This window comes from Pezoporus occidentalis, unplaced genomic scaffold (genome assembly GCF_034315485.1).
Source record: "Pezoporus occidentalis ecotype Australia unplaced genomic scaffold, CSIRO_AGI_Poc_V1 ctg10, whole genome shotgun sequence".
Classification (NCBI taxonomy): Eukaryota; Metazoa; Chordata; class Aves; order Psittaciformes; family Psittacidae; genus Pezoporus; species Pezoporus occidentalis.
The window spans coordinates 10,434,701-10,454,837 of NW_026912779.1; the positions used below are offsets into that span (position 1 = coordinate 10,434,701).

A 20,137-nucleotide genomic window follows, 5' to 3' on the forward strand; every position below is an offset into this window, starting at 1 on the left:
TAGTAGTACTGTAATTCCCTTCCCAAATACTCAGATTAAAATACTTCCAGGCATGAAATCAGTTCCCTCTCACAGTAAGCAGCAACAGTCATACTGCATGAAGACTGGACAAAACACTGGAAAGCTACTGTAGGGAAAAATCCTGCCTCTAGGAAAGATGAGTATGTTGAACATCCCTCAAATACACTGCTAAAAACTATTGTTGTGAGACATTAATATTCTTTAATTTCAAGACTGAATTTTACACAAAACCTCTGATTTCCTCAGTTGGGGATCTGTTCTTCAAATTGCCTGTTGATTGCCAGGACGAGAACTATTATTTCTTCTCAATCTCTTCATGTACACACAGAGCATTAAGACAAATGTCATGTTTCAACCCTTAATTTCTGCAGATTTTAACCAAAGCCAGAAGGTTTAACTTTAGACCAGCACATGGGGGTAACAACATGTAGCACTTAAGTTAATAGAACTGTACCCATATAAACTGGTGAAGATAAACTGAGCCCTGAATCTCATTTTAAAGCTTAAACAGACTAGCAAAAGGCTAGTGTAAAAGATAGTATATGGGATGTATGCAGCAGCTGCCTCATCAAACCGGGATGCTATGTAGGGATAACATGGCACTACAACCATGTACTTGGCTACAACAATATAGGCAGCACTATAATTACAATAATGACCTCCCAGAGCTATTGTGTCTTTAATTAAGTCTTTAAGAGTAGGCATTTGCCACTTAATCCTAACTCACTGTAACTACTGCAGCGTATCATCTACATTTTCACAAAGAATTACTGTGTCATATTTCTGTCAGAAAGATGAAAGGGAATATTTTAGTTCAAGTGGCATTTACAGAATGAAACCGTATGAAGTAAGAGGCCCATAGATGTCCTTTTAACAGCACTTCAGACCAAGTGAATGCTTCTGTTCCTTTTCTTTCTCTACTACTCTACTTCCTCCCAGCGTAAACTGGGAGAAAGCAGGCAGGAGGGGCTACACAGAGCCAATATCACAGCTGATTACATGGATGATAAAGCTGTGACAACAGATTTTAACCAGAATACAGTGCACAGCAGCAGTGCCACAAACTAACAGTTTTCAGGTTTCACTTAACTCTTTACCACTCATCACAAACAAACCAGCAAATTGTTCTTACTGGTATCCACCGACTCTCACCACGCCTGTCTTTGGAGCTTTCCTGAGATCTCATTCCATTCAGAAGTGTTGTGATCTAAAGAAATATTCAGTGCAAATGGATATAGTTATGTTATTTTCAACATCTTTAATAAACTGTTATTTAGGGGTATTTTTCTAATAATGGTCCTGCAAAAGTAAGGAATTCTTCCCAAAAATATTTGTGTGTGTGTAAGCAGAAGAGTTTGTTTGTTGTCTGAATGGCACCACTGTTAACTCAAACATAGAGACTCTGAGTAGCTCTGTCAGTTCTACTTTACTTTAACAGACTCACAGGCACCGGAGATGAGAACAATTTTCTGCTTGTTTATTTGAGGGATTCTTATTCTAACTATGGAAACCTGACTCGGCCCAATTTCCACATCTTTTCAGTGTCGTCTTTGATATCAGTATTTTCACTCCGCTTTCCTACTCGCCTACATCAACTCAAATATCACATCCAAACACTTTGATGAATGAGAAGAATTAAATCAAAAACTATGGCAGTAGCAGGGGAACTTTAAAGTGATCAGCTCTTGTGTATTTCTATATCATCACAAAGGACTTTCAACACTTTGTCTCGCCACTGCACACCAGAGAAGAAACAAACACAAGATGATCTTAAGTTTTCCCTATAAACAAGGCAGGGTCTTTTAGTCAACAGTCAGCACTGATTTAACTCAAGTGCTCTTAGTCCTGTAGCCTTTCCAAAAGCACCCACAGCCCAATCTCCTCCCAGACTTTGATGTCTTCTCTGAGCCTTCTATTATTTCTCCAAGTGAGTATATTCAGTTACTCCCCTGGCTGGCCTGTAAAGTACTGAAAATAAAGCACTGCTTGTGTTAATATGCTACTTGAATGACACACACAAATAGCACCAAAAATCTTCTCCCTTGTCATCAGAAACACTAATGCTTTGTCTGCAAAGTCCTATTTTATTATTGTCTTCCTGACCTTTGTCATTCTTGTTCTTCCCTTTTACAAGATATTTCATGAGGCTGGAAAATACACACCGTTCACATCACAAGATAAATGTCAACAGTTGCCTGAAGCCTCTTCCTTTCTCCTTTCCCTTTCTTCCCTAACATTTGCTGGAGTGTTAAGGTAGTATTACCTTCCCAAGCTGGTCTTGATAGTAATCCCGTTTCTAGAGCATGAGCGGAACTGGTGCTCAGTGGTTCTTTTCTGCCACTTCAGATATAAATAATACTACTACATCAGGTACAAGAGATGCAATCTCCTAGCGAATTCTCCTGCCCACACACCATCCATGTCTAGTGAGGTAAGAGAGGCTGACACTGACTGGTAAAAAAATTGAACAAAGGGATTTTGCGCTATAACACCCAATGTTTTACTCACACAACAAACCCAATTTGGCACACACAAGTGGAAAGACTTATTGATAAATATGTGGTAGTGTGGACAAACTACCTGTAGAAAGGCAGTTGAAGGAAAGATGTTTCAAAGGGTTGACAAGAAGCACTCTCCTTGCAAGCAAGTATTGCAAGCTCTTCTAACACATTAGGAAGGGTCTATAAGAATGGCCTACAGCCAGCACTGCCTAATGGAGTACCAGAGGAAAAAGTAGTTTATAAAATCTGGGTTCCTACTAGCAATGATGTAAACAAGGTCTTTTCTCTTGTGACTGAATTGAGGATGGGGAGAGAAGTGACAATAGAATCACAGAATAGTTAGGGTTGGAAAGGACCTTAAGATCATATACACCTTTTTAAATCTTTGAATTCAGCTAACCAAAGGAAAACAAAAAAAAGTCTCCAGCATTTCTGCTCAGTACAAGATTTTATAGTGCACCAGAACTATTCTATTTGATTTTCTGATTACCTCCTTCTCATGGGAAGCTAATTGTTAAATTAAAACACTTTGAAAAAGATTCAGAAGCTCAAAGGAAAAATACTCCAATTTTCCCTAAATTAAAGGTATTACTTCAATATTTCAGAATGCTTTTCCTTTTGTTTCTGCTTTTAAAGAATAATCCACCGTCCCTGTGAGGATACAGCAATGTGATAGACGCATCTTAAATTACTTCCCTAAGGTAAGAGGAAGGAGTTCTGCCTTAATGAATCAGTCCCTCTTGCCAACACTTTTGCATACCACCCTTAACCAGACCCTTCTCTCTGGGCTTGATGTGAAAAGGTCACTGGCCTTTTATCTGGAGAAGATAGCCCCTGCAAAGTCCAGCCATCTCTTCGTTTCATTTGACACCAGTACAACAGCCTCTGCTCTGCTGTTACAAGACAGGCACCTCAGAATGCCTGATCACATATCTTTCAGCTACAACTTGACAAGCTCACAGTGTGAAGGACGTGTTAGAGTTCATTCCATTTGGAAAAGAACATCTTTAACTGCTGAAATAGTACCTATCTCTCTCTCTTTAGAAGATACGCTAAGTAATTGCAAGTTCTTGACAATCAGAATCACATCCCAAGACTTGCCATTGATTTTACTGAGCTTTATATCAAGCACACTTTTAGTAAATGAGATTGTTTCGGTTTGATTTCTTCAAGGAATTTAGGTTGAGTCCATAAATACTACAGTAGTCTCAGGTAGCAGCACAACATGACCTACAGACTCCCATACTTTTGCACCTCAGGCAGGATGAGTTTCCCCACATGCACATTACTGCCCCCTTTTTAAAACTTGGTTATATCACACAAAGACATTTTATTAACAGAATTCTTATTTCTATACAAGGCAGGGTTTTTAATTCCACTAGGCTGAATCATTCTTGCAGATACTGCTTCTGGTATTTTAAAGTCATTCCAGAAGTGGGAAACAAGTATCTTCACAGAGATGCCTGAAATCCTGTTCTCTCACAGTACAAGTATCCCAGCAAATAATAAGTTTATATACCCTAGGAACAGGAGGAGTCAATGAATTTATATTCAAGACCTTTGGGCACGAGTCCCCTCCATGCACTGAAAATTAGGCCAGCTTTAGGCGCTTAAGGCATGCAAAATAACAAAAGGGATTTAGTAGGTCAAACCTTTCTGACAACAGAAAGACAAAAGTAAAGCAAAAGTCCAAATTAAGTACATGACTAGTAACAAGAAATGAACAGACACATTCAGGTTTGAGTTCAGTGTCTACAAAACGGAAGCTGTAACATATATTAACATATATGACATCTGGATTCTTCCCAGCTACTTAAACTGGGAGCAGGATCCCACTTGCCACAGATTTCTGCTATTGATTTTAAATGTGTGAGGATTTCTTTTTGTAAGCTTTCCATTGATGAGTAAATATGGCCCAAGAAGGTGCTTTTCTGCTGAAGAGAATGCAAAACCTGTGTTTACAATGCCTCGTGAAAGCTACGCAGCTCCCCAGTGACAGCAGAAAAGGTGGGGAAGGGTTCCCCACCCCCTGCATTGTACTTTGTATGCTGGTACACACAGAACTGCTCTTGTGGAATCCCAAGTGAGCCAACTGGAAAGCAGACAAGCAGGTACTGCTATTACACCAGAACATATTGTCAATGCTAGAGCCAACTTACCATCACCAAAGATGCCAATTATTCCCAAGCCACTGATAGATCATTTTTTTTTAATCCGAGACAATGATCTTCTGCTGGAGGCTTTTTCACACCCATGACTGAAGTATCCCTGGTGGCATGCTGGCTAATTAAGAGCAAAATCCACATCTTGGTGAAATAACACTGCCACTGGAAAGGATTTCTACAGTTAGGAACATGCTTAATCAGGCTGGAAGGGGCAGCATCCTCAAACTTGCACTAAGCACAGGGAAGAGGTCTACAGCTACCAATTAATGATGAAAAGGACACTGATTTAAAGCATATTGCCATGACATTTTTATCAAACTAAATGAGTTTGCTAGGCCCAGTGGCTGCATATGCTTATTGTCATTTAATGTTTGGATAGCAACACATCAGGCACCGAGTATCAGGAGGTGCCGAATTTAATAAGTCATTTTGACACTGGTGTGAAACGAGCAAATCAGCATTCTGAGGAATGTGTTCACACTCCGAGCAGACAGGCAGACATCCTAAGCATGTGAGGTGACACCAATCAACAACAGAAAAGGGGAGGGGGGGAAGAGAGGGAGAAAGAGATGAAAGCCAGGAGAAGAAACAGGCAGCAGTACTCCCATGAAAAACTAGTTCTGTCCTGTCTCCTGGTTTGGCTGGTTGGTGTCAACAAGGCAGATTTCTCTGCTCTGAGCCCGAGATACGGTGCATATCTTTGATGGCATAAATCTCATGTATTATTTAAGCCCTACATGGATTATCTCAAATGAACTAAAATTAATGTCATGGAAACCTATCAGGACTTTTTATTGCTTTAGTGGTGATGCAAAATTCCTGCCACGTGCACAGTTAATCAGAACATGGGGTTTAGCACAACAAGGCTGGCTCTGCACACACATGCTTTGAGAGCCTCTCCGACACTTCCTCCCCGAAGCCCAGAGGAGCTGTGCCTGTGTGAGCAAACTAAGGCTCTGGCTTTTCATGACTTTCAAAGAACCAGCAGCAGTTTTGATCCTGGCTCCTCTGCCCTCTGCAGATTGGCTGCTCGCTCCATCCCTCATCTTCCAACCCTATTTATATTCTCTTTACCTCAGGGTATGTCTGTAGTGCAGAGGTATCTGAGTTTGCTGTAAAACTCACCTGCTCAGGGGCTGCTGCAGATGAGGCTGTGTGGAGCATAGTGCAGTCTAATTTACCCTGCTGTCACTAGTTCATTTAAAGCTAGCTTAACCATGCCTACCTGACAGGCTCACTCCCCATGTTCATCCTTACCACCATGTCCCTGTCCTCGCCCCTTCACTTCCAAATACTCCATATTTCATCATGAAGCTTTTCAGTGGGCTGACCCACTTCTAAATTAGTCCCTTTTCCTCCCCCAAAAAGTGTTGATACTAATCCAACAATCCTTTTGCAGTTTGAGATTTATCTCAAATTGTGTCTAAGCTACAGGGCTTATAAATTCCATTACCTCCCAGTCCTGAATGCCTAAAAATGCAAATAGCAGAGCCTCAGAATTAAAACGTCATCTCCTTGTTTTGCAGAGCATCAACAGGTACATTAAGATATGATATAACAACTGTTACAATGAAGAAAAATGAGGCACTTGGGTACATCGCCTCAAGTAGGAGCAGCATTAGGGAGATGTAGTAGAATGGGAGGAAGAAGAGAAATGAAAGCATCCTTTTCATATGTGCTGTAGATGTCCCATCAACAAAAGTGAGAATAAATCTACTTTCTTCACATGTACTACTTGGACCTACTCCCCACCCCTATTTGGACTTACACTCTTCCCCACAAAGATCAAAAGTTCAAGTTGTCTGTCAGGTAATAACATCAACAAAGCAAGAAAGCAGAAATGAGATACTAGTGAAACCAAGGAGGTCTACCAACATGCATAACCAGCATTTGATGGGGTATCTACTAAAAAATAAGGACAGTTACTGTTTTGCTGGGCTGAGTGGAGGTCTCAAGAACAGCGTCAGGTTTGCAACATCAAACAAAAACCAGGCTCAGATGATCTCCTTACCCATCACCAAACACATCACTGCACCTGGTCCAGTCATAGATTACATTAAAAAGCTGGCAGCTATCTGTCTCTTCCCTCCACCCTCCCCAAAACCAGTGACCAGTCAAACACTGCCTTTAGCAGTGAAGCAGAACATCACCATTTCGGCCACAAGCCTCCTGCAAGAGATGATGCTTCATGCCTCAGAGAGATTCAGGACACAGCACCTTCCACTCACCAAATTTCCCCACACAAGTAAGGTACAGGCTGGGGGGCATTTTACAGGCTTGAGGGGTTGGAATTCAGTGGGATTGCTCTGGCAGCACATGACGACACTTGGTTATTAATGTTAAAAGTGTGTTATGTTGGTTGTTAAAACTTTTCAATAAGGCCTGGAACAAGAGCAAGAGGTGCTCTGGGACCACAAAAATCCTAGTAACAGGAAGAGCTGTGTACAATGCTGGACAAGGAGCAAGTGACATGCAGCTGTGAAAGACCAAGGGAGCAGGAGTAGGATTATTGAGCATGCAGACTTGCAAGTGAATCAGAGCCATTGAGCCAGAATGTGCTAGGAGAAGACAGAGGAAGCACTGGTTCTCAGCCAGGATGACACTCAGAGCCCAGAGTACATCCCCTTTCTAGGATGTAGTTGGCCAAGCTGAAGAGTTCAGCTGGCTGAGTTCAAGGACAGCTTTGCCACTGATAAGAGCTGTTGTGAAGAAAGTCAGAAGCAAGGACCTCCCTATTATTTCCCTTGGGAATTGCTTTTAAGCTGAAGTTTACCACTGACCCCACCTTTGCTAACTGTCAAGGAGAAGTGAGGACTGGCTGCTCTGCAAGGGACAGGAAGCTGGGAACAGAGCAGGATAATAAAGCAGACGCAAGCACTGACCTCACCAACACAGAGTTGGAATGGAGATCAACAGGTCCAGGTCAGGGTCAGGGTGAGAGTCATCAGACATAGCCCAGTAGTGATGCAGTGAGTCTGCAGCGATGGGGCAGGTCTGATGTCTAGCCAGGAAGCCTGGTCAGCAGGTCCAGGTCAGGGTCAGAGTTATGGCAGTCATAGATACAGCTGCTGCAAGGCTATGATGGAGCATGGGTGGGGGCCAGCAGCAGAGCTCCAGCTTAAAAGCAGTTCCCAAAGGAAAGGAGAGGCTGGCCATCACTTCCAGCTTTCTTCACAAAAGCTCTTATCAGTGAGGGAGCTGACCTTGACTCTGCCAGCCAAACTCTCTAACCCAGACAGCTAGATGCCCAAGAAGAGGGCTGTGCTCTGGACCTGACTGCTCTGATTCCTCAGACTCCGCATCAGTTGTCTCTCACTGCTACTCACAGGAAAGAGTGTGAGATAAAGAAGAGAGTTTGACAAACCAGGCTGTCCACTGCATTATGACCCACTGTAAGCTCTAGCAAGACTGAGGTAGAAGAAAAGAACTGCTGAAGACAGAAACAGTGCCTGTTACAGCAAGACTCAAAGGCCACCTATGAGCTGAGGAAAGCTCTCAACCCTCTGAAATTCAGTCTCCTCTCTGTGACCACAGGTAGCAAATATTTCATTTTCTTTAGTGTTCAGAAGCCAGCTCACCTACATTCTAAACCCCTGCAGGGAGAGGAGCTAGAGCAAAAGGTGGAGAGGGAGGACTTCTAAGACCTACACATCCTCCATCCTTACTTATCTTCAGGGACAAGGAGGACGGCAAAGAACTATGGACCCAAATTGAATATCACTTTGTTCTTTCATCCTTCATGGAAAAGGAATATCCAGACATCACACCAAAGCTGCAGCAATTCACACTCTCTCCTAAGCCCTCACAGTTCAGTGTGTGAGCAGCACAGCCTTTTGCCATTCAGTTGCTACATTGCCACATTAATACTAAGCAGCAAAGGCATATCAGCCCAAGATGAAAAGAAGGCTTTTTGCGTCCTTCATCCTTAGTCTCTTTTCCTTCCATGTAGTTACACTGGCACTAACTCAGTGCCCAGGAGGGCAGTGCAACTCCAGCAGTCTGATGGGAAGGTGATGTCGATGCAGCTTCTTGGTCAGCTTCCAGATGCAGCATGGAACAGCGCTCAGAGTCCTCACATCCCTGAAGAGGAGCTGCTAGCATACACAATGCTGCAGACCATGAAAACCAACACTGTCCTTAAGCTTGCAACACCAGAGGTACAATTAGGCCATGTTGTTGTAAATGTTTCAAAAGAGACCTAACACAACTTAAGTGAGGACCTTCCACTTGGGAAGGCACATGAGTGCACAATATATCCCTTTGCTGCCAGCTTAAGATGCAATAGAAGTGATATCAGAAACGCTTTCCAAAACACTCCTCTACTTTGTCCTGTGTGCAGTAACCCATTTCATGCCTACCTTTTAAAACACCACCTCCTCTCTACTCCTATATAGCTGTTGTTATGCTGCCTCATTCCATTCAGGTTGCACCTGCTAAGGATGTTCTAAATCAGGGACACCACCCAGAGAGTAAAGTCCTATTCAAAGCAAATAGGAAGAGCAGGACTTAGCTCCCAAGTGAGATTTACTCCCGCATCTTCAAGCCCAAACAGCTCTAACTTGTCATTCTTTTATTTTGAGATGGGAAACCAGAATATTAAATCCCATCGGGAGACGCCCAAGCATGTCCAACATTTTTGCTCTTCCCCCCGCCTCAAGGTACCATTGAAAAAAATAAATCACAGTTTCTCCATGGTTGCAAAAGCCCTCAAAAACCTGATACCATCCAAACACTGAAAGCAGTGACAAGTGAGCCACCGTAAGGGATTTTGTTGTACAAAAGCAGGTACCAGAGACAAAACAGAGAAGCGTTTCCACTTTAAGTAAGAATGGTTCAAACCCAGTAACAAAACCACCCTGCATGCATCAGGTATTACATAGCTGAGAGCAAGTAAAAATGTAGCAGACAGACAAGCTTATGGCCTCCTGTTCCTTTTCCATATATACAAAAATAGCTGCGTGGTTTCCCTCCCAGACAGCAGCTTTTGGAGTGACAAGCTACAGTGTGGCCATATATGACACAACAAGGTTTCAGCCCTTTCTAAAGAAGGACAGATTGTAAAGGTGGTGTGAGCTGGTGAAACACTTGCTATTTCATGTTCCTACTGGAAGCAACCTCCATAGGTCAGTTAAAGCTTCCAAAAGGACACTGTGGAGTAAAAAAGTCAGTCTAGAAGCATCAACAGGTTGAGTCTAAAAACAGGTCTAAAACACCTTTGAGTGCTCCTGAGTCTTAAAGGAAACATCTGATGGCCAAGGTATGTGACCTCCAAAGGCAATTCCACTGCTCTGACATTAGCTGAGGAACTACATTGGCCAGCAGGGAGGAGCCAATGCTGGGAGACTGGTAAACTCCTCCAAGAAATGGAGATTAGATAATGGAGCTGCCATCTTCATGAAAATGACGAAGACAAGAAGCAAAAGGAAAACACAGCCTAAGTAATAGTACACAAGATTTTATACTCTCCTCTTCCAGACCTTCACTAACAAAAATAGTTTTGTTTTCTGAAGACCATGCCCAGGCACTGCGCATGCACAATCTTTTACAGCATCCACTGGAGGTGAGAACACAGCGCTGCTGCTTTCTACTGAAGCAGGCTGGGAACTGCCCTGTATTCTTGACTTTTCCTGCTGGTTTAACTTGCTTTTTCATTTACAATACCTTTGTTTCCATAGGCATTTCATGCTGGCCAAGGAAGCTACATGATGGGAAATTACATTTTAATGATTAGCGCATAAAACAAAACAAAACCCCCATATGGAAACAGAAAGGCTGGATTAGCTAGAACTCGGAGTGGAGAAAGCCAACATCCCACACAGCTGCTTTCTGGGTCCTAAAAAAGGATCCAAGTTAAAGTTGTACTAATTATACCCAGGTGGAGAATGAGAGCTGGCTTTCATTTCTTTTCCATCTGAACCAAAGGACTGCTTTTCAGCCTAGATTCATTTGTCCAGAGGGCCTTTAGGGGGTGTGGCTTTAATTTGGATCTGGCTCCAGTTTTGGGGTTCATAGCAATGGCACTTTCCTGAGCCCTTATCAAATTAATGGAGCACTCATGCAGAACTCAATTAGGCACTCAAGCGGAGATTAATTGTGCATGCAAGCGTGAAGTAATTGGGTTCTCATGCATGAATCGATCGGGCACCCATGCACAAATCAACTGGGCGTGCAAGCATGAGCTAATTTTGTGCCCAAGCGTGAACTGATCAGCTTCTCAAGCATGAACTCATCAGGCACTCATGCATGAACAAGTTGGGTGCTCATGTGTTAACACGGTAAACCCTGCAATCTATGCCTAATACACGTGAAAAACACACAGGAACTATTTCAACATCAATCCATTATAAACTCTACTTTTAACAACCTTCATTTACGCCAATTACAAACTCCACTGTCACCCCCAGGGACCAGTAGGGATAAGCACTGTATCACATTTTGACCAGCACAGCACTACAAGCTGCTTGTCCTGACCGAGAACCTCCCTCTTGTGCTGAGCAGTTGTTAATATTTCCTTTAGGTGGCTTTGCTCTAAAACAGACCCTCGCTCAATACCCCAGCTCTGCCAAGTACTGCTGGGCTCTCTGGAGACACCATCAGCCCTCTACACCTCACAGCACAGCAGCATGCAGCACTCGGGGTCCTTTCCAGCCATGCTGACCCTCCATGGAAGGTGCTCTTGGATCCGTTGTGTGGAGACAGGCCTGGCTGCAGGCCAGTGTGGCAGAGGCTTGAAGCAGAACCCATGCCATCTCCTCCCAGCCACTTTCCCATCCCCTTCAGGGCATTGCTCCGGTAGCCTTGATCTCTCCATTTCCCACCTACTTACACACTGTTTGCACATAACCCCTCCAGATATGACAGACACACCACAACACCCCAAATTCCAAGTATCAAAATCAACACTCCTTCCTGAGCCTCAAATTATTGCAGTCCCAGGCCATACTAGCCCTAGGTGCTGCCTGCATCCTCCACTAATTACTGTAGTGCGCAGAACAGCCTTCACTAGGGGAACTTTTACTTTAGTTATTGCCAATTAACACAAATGTCTAATCACCCATTCAGGTATCAAGAAAGAATACATAAGCAATTAAGCAATTAAGGGGTGGTCCATAGGCTGCAGTGATGCAGGCAAGCATCCCTTGGGCATGGAGCATCCTCTTCCATGCATGTCTTCTCTGACACTTTCCTGTCCATATGCCTCCTCCACCATCTCCCCACACTGTCTGTGCTGGGCCCCTGCAGGGTCCTCTGAGAGCCTGGCATTTTGGGACACCATATCAAGTTCAGAGCCAGCTGCCACCTGCACAGAGCAGTTCATGGCCACCATGTGGAACACTGATAACACTGCAGCCCTGGATGCCCAACCTCATGTGTGTCCAGTGTGGCACTGGTGTGAACTCATGGTGCACTTGGGGATGAAGCTCATGCATGTACTAATTGAGCATTCATGCATGAGTAAATTGGGTGCTCATCCAGAACTAATTGGACTCTCAAGTGTGAATCGATTGGGCCCCAAAGCATGAACTAATTGGGTACTCATGCATGAACTATTTGAGCAATAAAGCGTGCACTAATTTGGCATCCATGCATGAAGCAATTGGGTGATCAGGCATGAACTAACAGGGCAATCATGCATGAGCTAATTGGGCACCCATCCCATGCATGGACTAAACTGGCACTCATGCATGAGCTAATTATGTGCCCATGCACAAATGTAGTAAACCCTGCAACTGAATCTCAATGCCTTCTACCCTTCACCTCTTGCAAAACACATACTTAAGGGCTGTCTCAACATACATACACTACAAACTCTATTTTCAACATCTGCACAATCCTAATATACAGCAATTAGGAATTCCGTGTTTTATCCCTGCAGAACACACAGTAGGGATTAACACCACAGCAGTATGTACACATGCTCTCTAAAAATCTGTTCCTTGCACATCAGAGCTAACATCATAGAATCATAAAATCATTTCAGTTGGAAAAGACCCTTAAAATCATCAACTCCAACCATTAACCTAACACTACCAAATCCACCACTAAACCATGTCCCTAAGAACATGTTATCCAACACAAACTCCATCTGTTGTCCAGACCGCATGGGGTTAACATTATAAGACAGTGCACATGCACTTACTAAATTTCTATCCCCGCCATCAGGGAGCCACATTACAGGGGTTATCATCATCATCTCAGCCTGAACTTTCATCTCGTACAAGCTCCACCCATTGACCTTGTGGACTAAATTACTGGGGTCAGTGTTATCACAATCTGACTGCATGTAGTGCTCACAAACATCAACCCTCATCCTCATGGATCAGACTGCAGGGGTTAATATTCTGACCATCTGAATGAATACATATTATTATGCCCCTCAGGGCATAAATTGGAGGGCTTACTGCATTCATGCATTAGTGTCCAATAAAGTCAGACAGGGATGCCCAACTAGTTCACGCTTGAATGTTCAGTTAAGTTTGTGCATGAGCACCCAGTAACTGTGTGCATGAATGCCCAATTAGTTTATGCATAGACATACAATAAATCACACCTGAGTGGCCTATCAGTTCATGCATGAGGGTCCAGTCAATTCATCCCTGAGTGCCCAATGAATTCAACTGCGGACTCGCAATTAATTCACATCCAAGTGCCAAATTAATTTACACCACACAGCCTGAGTAATTTGTGCATGAGAGCCCAGCTAGTGCATGCGTGAGTGTCCTGCCACCTTACACTTGATTTTCCAATTAGCCCCTGCATGAAGGCACAATTAATTCATGCTTGAGCACCTAATCAGCTCACACATGGGCATCCAAGGGGTTCAAGACGCCTCATTAGCTCATGCATGACTGCACAATCAGGCCACATGTGATCACTGAATTCATGCATCAGAACCTGACTGCTTTGTGCATGATTGCACAGTTCACTTGAGTTTACCCAATGTACTCATGCATGAACACTCAATTAGCACATGCATGAGCACCCAATGATCTCACAAGTGCTGCACTGGACACACGTGGCAGGCTTCAGCATCCATGGCTGCAGTGTAGTAGGCAGCTGACAGAACTGCCTACAGCTCTCCCACTCATGAACCTATTGGTACCTCCACAGTGGTGTTAATCTTTGCTTGTACTATCTTCATCATCTTCTTTGTGTGCTAGAGTACAGTTAAATAAATGAAAAATTCTGTTGTATTTTTAGCTTTATGCTCTGCAGGAACAAGGTATGAAATTTGTCAGAAGTGCTCAGATTACATTAACTCCAATAATGCAGTCCACAGGCGCAAGGGGTGGCATTTGTAATGCACACATATTCAATGTGCTGTGACTTGGTTACATTTGCTGCAGGATCAAGGAGTGACGTCTGTAATTAGCACACATTCAGATTGTTATAATATTAACCCATACAGTCTAGTCCACAGGGATGAGGGTTGAAGTTTGTGAACCGATAGTCAGACTGTGATACAGCTGACCTCTTCGTATTCATTCTCCCAACCCTTGAGATCCTGTTCAGGCAGCTTCAAACTCTTTCCCACTTGCTTACACATTGTTCACACCTCCTCTCCATCCAAGGTGTTACAGGAGTCACTTAAATTATTCCAACCCCAGACCACACCAGGCCTGCATTCTCCACCAGCTCCTGTACTGGGCACACTCACTGTTGCTAGCAAGACAGCCTCTACTGGGGGATCTTTTTTACTTAAGTTATTGCAAATTGACACAAACTTCTAATCACTGATTTGGGTAATGAGAAAGAAGAAAGCAAGCAATTAAACACCCTAAGTAAACACCTTTCCTCCTCCCTTCCCAGCTGAAGCTGCCTTTGCTTTCACCACTGGCTACACAGTCTTTCCCAGCTCCTTTGGTGGAGCAATGGGCAGTGCAGGAGAGTAGGATTGTATGCACAAGTTTGCTGCTGCTCTCTGCTTTTTGTTGCGTTACTTCCACTCCTTTTGAACATTGTCTTTTCTGCCCTTCTTTCCTTTGAACATGCCTTTCTGCCATGGCCTGGACTGGATGAAGGACAACTTAGCATTCCTGTTCTCAAGGCAAAACTAAGCACTTTTAGTTTGTGAAAGTTGCACTTAACATCCTTCACTATCTCTATTCTTAGCAATTATTCAGAAAGCCTTGCAAATGCTTACAGGACTCACAGCAATATAAAAGGTCAAGGCCTCAAGAACATGCACAGTGCTGAAGAAAGTTTTATGCCTAAACAGTGCAAAAAAATTGGTTCAGTGCAACATTCACTGCACTGCATGAAAAAGACCATCCCCAAAGAACTTAGATTGTCAAGCACATCTCACTCAGTCCTGGACTACTCATACCATTCCAGCCATGCAAGGCACACAGCAGTGCAATGCGACTGCCTATCCCAGAATGAGAACTCCTTTGCAAAAGGCAGCCTGGTCTCTATTTGGAAGCCTGGCCCATTTACTGCATGTTTCTGCCAAGATACATCTTAACTTGCAGCTGACTTTGAAATGCAAACCACTTAGCAACCCATAATATGATGCTTTCTAATCACTAAAATCCCACACTACCTACTAAAGGCAGGAGGCTTAGACCTTGAAATGCCAAAGTGTTAACAGAATTGCACTGACAGAAACAGCATTTGTTTTGAAAACTCTTCAAGTGTATTGACACCAGACCAGGGCCCATCAGAGTCTCTCAGCTGAAAGCCACTTCTCATGTTCCTCTCTGTGCTGACTGGTAGACTTGCTAAGATGTCTCTCAAGCTATGCAAGTCAGGAGTGAAAAAGCTGTAAACTGAGCAGTGAAAAACAAACCTACTCCATGGCTGTGCCTCACCAGTGCAGAACAGCTGGAATTCATGGCAATACTGGTTGTAAATTCTGCTTCAGTGTGAGCTTGGAACTGCCACACTGCCAGAGCCCCTTCTACCAGGAGAGGTCTGAGTATTTAATGACAGACAAGGGAAGGACATCTGTTTGAGACAAAAATGCCAGCCGAAGGTTTGCCCAAAAGCATATTGTGAATCAGAGAGGAACGATGCCTCACATAGATGAGATTTAAACCTTGTGAGCACTCTCCAAATATATACATATCAGTTTAACATGGCTGTTCACAATGGCAGATAATCATCATTTATCTCAGTTGGCATCCCTGTGTTTAAGGGAGCCCCCAAAAGGCATTTACACAGGCAAGTAAAAGAACAAAAAAGGAAGGGATGGAGAATATGAAGAAGTCTTCATGTATTGCTGCCTCCTGGTCATGTTAAAACATAACCGGGACTGACAGAGAACATGGCTGGACAGTCTGAACACGTACTTAGAGGCATGCTGCATCAGAGGTCACACGGAAAAGAGACTGCCTCTTCATCCACCAGGCAAAAGCATGCTCCCACCCCACTTCCCATGGCAATCAAACTCCATGAAACACTTGAGCGGCAACCTCATTCCTGGGCACCAAGGAAATGCAGCAACGCAGTGCAGGGAATCTCTGTCCCCACCCCTGCAGCATGCCAAAGTACACGGCCAACTGGTCTCCTGTATTCTGGACAGCCACTCTGGGCCATTTAGCTTCACCACACACATCTACTTCATTACCAGCCCCAAAATTAGCATGGAAAATAAATGAACACCACATCACAGGAGCCCACTGTTTAAATGCACTCTCATTCCCTACCCCAATCCGAATTTTGCATTCTGCTACAAGCTGACAAGATAATTGTTAGGTAATTACACTGTCTTCATTTCCAAGTGCAGCAAAGATGCAGCAGCAAGAGAATGTACCAGCATGATAAAAATTATACGTTTATCTCCTTTTCAGAAATCGTCCAGCTGGCCTGTATATCACCAGATTAAGTAGTGGGCTGAAAGGAGATGATGGCTGTAGAATGCTTCAAAGCTCTGTTTGCTGCTCTGGATGTTACTGGCACATGCAGATAGAATAATAGAGGGCAACAATAAATTGTAGATGTCTCTGCAGCGCTGTTTTCCTTGCATACCAACATTGGGGTACCCCACATGTGACACCTCCTGCCAGCATTGGCACAAGAGGCACAGAGGATGCAAATGAGAGATGAGAGAAGTTGTAGGCTACGATCAGACCTTTGTGAGCCAAACCTCTGTTATCAATAAGGTAACTTCAGCTCTTTCTGGTGTATTTCTACACTATAGTTATTGCAGCCCAGGTAGATCTACCTGAATCACCTTTAAAAGCAGCTCAACCCAGGAGTTCAAACCTTGCCCAGGAGGAATGATGCAGCCTCCAAAAATCCTGCTGAGAAAGGCTGGCAAAGCTGTTGTTCTCCTCTGCCAGCATTTGGACACTGGCTGTGGTCTGTCCACATGAGCAGTGATGCTCTAGGAGAAACATGTCCTTGTACTGAGGTGTTTTCAGGATCACTGATACCATGACAGTACTACAGAGTGAGCTTTTAATCCATGTAGCTATTCTGAGTACCATTCCTGGCTGAGATTTCAGCCATCAGTTATGGAGGACTGCCTTCCTTGCTGTTTACCATAAGCCACAGTTTCACTGTTCCCATGAAGTACTGTGCCAGTTCAGCAGGAGATACCAACTCATCATGAAGCCCAGCCTCTGAGTGTGCACAGTTTTAGCTGTACCCAAGCACTACAGCTGCTCAGGCAGACACAGTATAAAACCAGAGTGACTAGGAACAGAATCCTGATTGGTTCAAAGATACCAAAATATGTTTCACTTGAAACATAAAATTCAATTTCAGCTTCAAAAAAACCTATGTACGTGGAAATTTCATTTTGCCTCCCACAGACCTCGTAAGAGAAGAACGTTATCAATGGACAAATCCCCAGCACTTCCAACCACCTTGTGTAATTTATTTTCTGGTTTGTGACTGTCCAGTGAAAATACAATCAGTCACAAGGCAGGCACAGAAAGGCGCAAGTGTTCTGGGTCTATTTGTATTCCCTATCAAATTCCATGGCATCATATAATAATCAAGTGATTTTGCTTCTTTTATATTTTAATTGCTGTGTATCTTTTGGCCGTGAGAGTTTCCTCTCAAGCCGTAAAGCACCCTGAAGCCTAGAACACCTGAGCCACCAGCATCTGATTCGATGGTATTACCAAGTACTAAGCACAGTTGTATCTCATTGTTCAGTTTCAGGGCTTGATGTCACAAGTCATCTGTGGCTGCTGATGCCATGGGGACTTGACAGCACACAGCAGGTGCTGAATTGTCTACAACAGATGATTTGAAGGTTTCTTTTGCTGTTTTATGAGGAAGCTTGATTTTACTTACTGACATCCACATTTTTCAAAGTGTGCCTCTTTCAATAGAGTCTTAGCCAGGAACATTTTTACTCTCAGAAGTGAATTTTTAGTTTAAGGCAGAGGGAGGTGTTGAAATCAGAGACGCTTGAGTTTTCTGCACTTGAGACAAGTGCTGCAATATGAATAGGTGCAAGGCTATTTGGTCTTAGCCAAATCTGTTTGTTAACCTGTCTGCCTCTGCACTCCTCTTCCTCTGTCAGCTTTCACGAGGGACTTGCCTAACTCTGAAACATTTCCTATCCACCTCTAACTAGCACATTGAAGAGGCAAGTCCTTTGTTCATGGGAATCATATCCTAAAACACTCTAAAGTAACCCAGTGCAAACTTTTTCCTGGGTTATTCCTGCAGATTTCAATTACTAGAATTTTCATGGTTCGTGGTTAACAATTGCTTTTGCTAACATTGGGTTGATCATGTCTTTCCCCTCTCCTTAAGGGACTCTGAAGTTATCTCTGGAGGCACAGGTGGGTTGAGAAAGCACTCAGGCAGTAGAGAGTTTGATCTTGTGTTCCCCATTTCACACCACAACTCACGCATTTGTCTGTGAGTACCAGGGATGGATTGGATGTTATAGATGGGGAGACCTGAGGAGTGGTGTATTACTAGGAAGTGGGAAGAAAGAAAGAGTACAGATGGGAATGGAGGGCTAAAGAACTTCAAGCCACCACTGGCTGCAACTGCAAGCAGTGTATTCCTTTCACTGCATTCCTTTCAGTGTATTCCTTCTCAATGAAAGTCTGTTTCCAATGGAGCTAGGCCTGTTACGAAATCTGCTCAGTAGAGTCACTGGAATAATGACCTAGATTCAGTTCAAGCAGACCCTCAAAATAGGTCATTTACACCACTTTGGAATGGCATCTATTTCTTCACAGTGAATATGCAGAGCTACAGGTGACAAGCACAGCTGTAGATACTGGAAATGTCCACACTAAGCAAGATAAATCTCAGCTTACACATTTCAAAACCATCGGTGTGTTTATCCTGAGATACAGGAGTACTACTCTTGACAAAGTTAGGCAGGAGAAACCAAAATATGTATCTCAGGCCTAAAAGTCAGGCTTAGAATATTAAAAAGGAGGATCTCTGACCTGCCTAAGCTTCAGCATCTGATTTTTTTTTTTAACTCAAGCTTGGATTCCCAGGTTTTCCACCAGGACCACAAAGAGCCATTGTGTTGCTCATGGCAGGATATTCATTTGGCAGGCTTGCATACCAAGTAAACAGGGATGTTGGGTTTTAGCTTTTTTTAATTTAAAGAAAGGTAGCTTTGGTAGCCACCACAGAGCTACACACAGGGTAGGTCTAAGTTGTCCTTCAGCTTTCCTGCAAGCCAACTCTCTCTCGAGATGAAAGCACCACCACATCAGTACACCTGATTGAAGAGCTCTCATTTGATTTTTAGGAGTGTCTGAATCTGGTTGCCATGAGGACCGACCTACCAATGTATATGCAATGCTGGAACTTACAGCCTTAAAGGTATAAGAAATAACAAGGGCATAGATATCACATCCTTTATGGCAAGCTTTAAATAGTCTCAGTTTATGAACCTTACCAGGACCATCTCAGGATCTCTGAGGAACACTCCAGCTCCATCATTTGATACGTTCTGAAGTTTCTTTTGTTTTGTCTGGAACTTTTCACCCATCTTCAGATACTTCCTGCATCAGACAGGCACTGTAGTGCCAGAAGAGCAATACCTGGAGAATCTTCTCAGCTGAAGGGATAAAAAGAGCATTGTGAGTAGACAAAATGATTTCAGAACACCTTCATTTTAAACAAAGGACTCTGACCAAACCCCACCACCAGGATGAATTTGTGTATTGCAGCACCATAATTTGCAGTTCAATAGCTTTGAAAAATAAACTAAGGTTCTTGGATGAAATAGATTAAAAGGTGCAGAGGTGGAGGGTCTTAACAGTTCCAGGATCTTTTTACCGACAGAGGAAGCCCTCAGCCTCCCCACAACTGGGAATAACATAGCAAGGCACCACAGCATGCTTAAACCAAAGAATCTTGTCTCATCTGCATAATGCTGGTGTCATTTTCTCAGCCTCCTTGTTACCACAGTCCAGGAGTACCTTTGAGTATTGGTGACGCAGGCACACTGAGGTTTTGTTCAGATAACCCAGGGAAAGGAAAGGCAAAGCGCGCTCCAAACCCATGGCTGAC

The 20,137-nt window shown here is 43.5% G+C and overlaps 1 long non-coding RNA gene across 1 annotated transcript; it reads right to left on the bottom strand.

Annotated features, from left to right (window-relative positions):
- Positions 1–1,481: 1,481 nt before the first annotated feature.
- On the bottom strand, positions 1,482–19,574 carry LOC134158280 (uncharacterized). The gene is made up of 2 exons (XR_009962695.1): positions 19,521–19,574; positions 1,482–1,989 (listed from the first exon to the last, which is right to left on the bottom strand). It is a non-coding gene; the product is annotated as an uncharacterized LOC134158280 (long non-coding RNA).
- Positions 19,575–20,137: the final 563 nt, after the last annotated feature.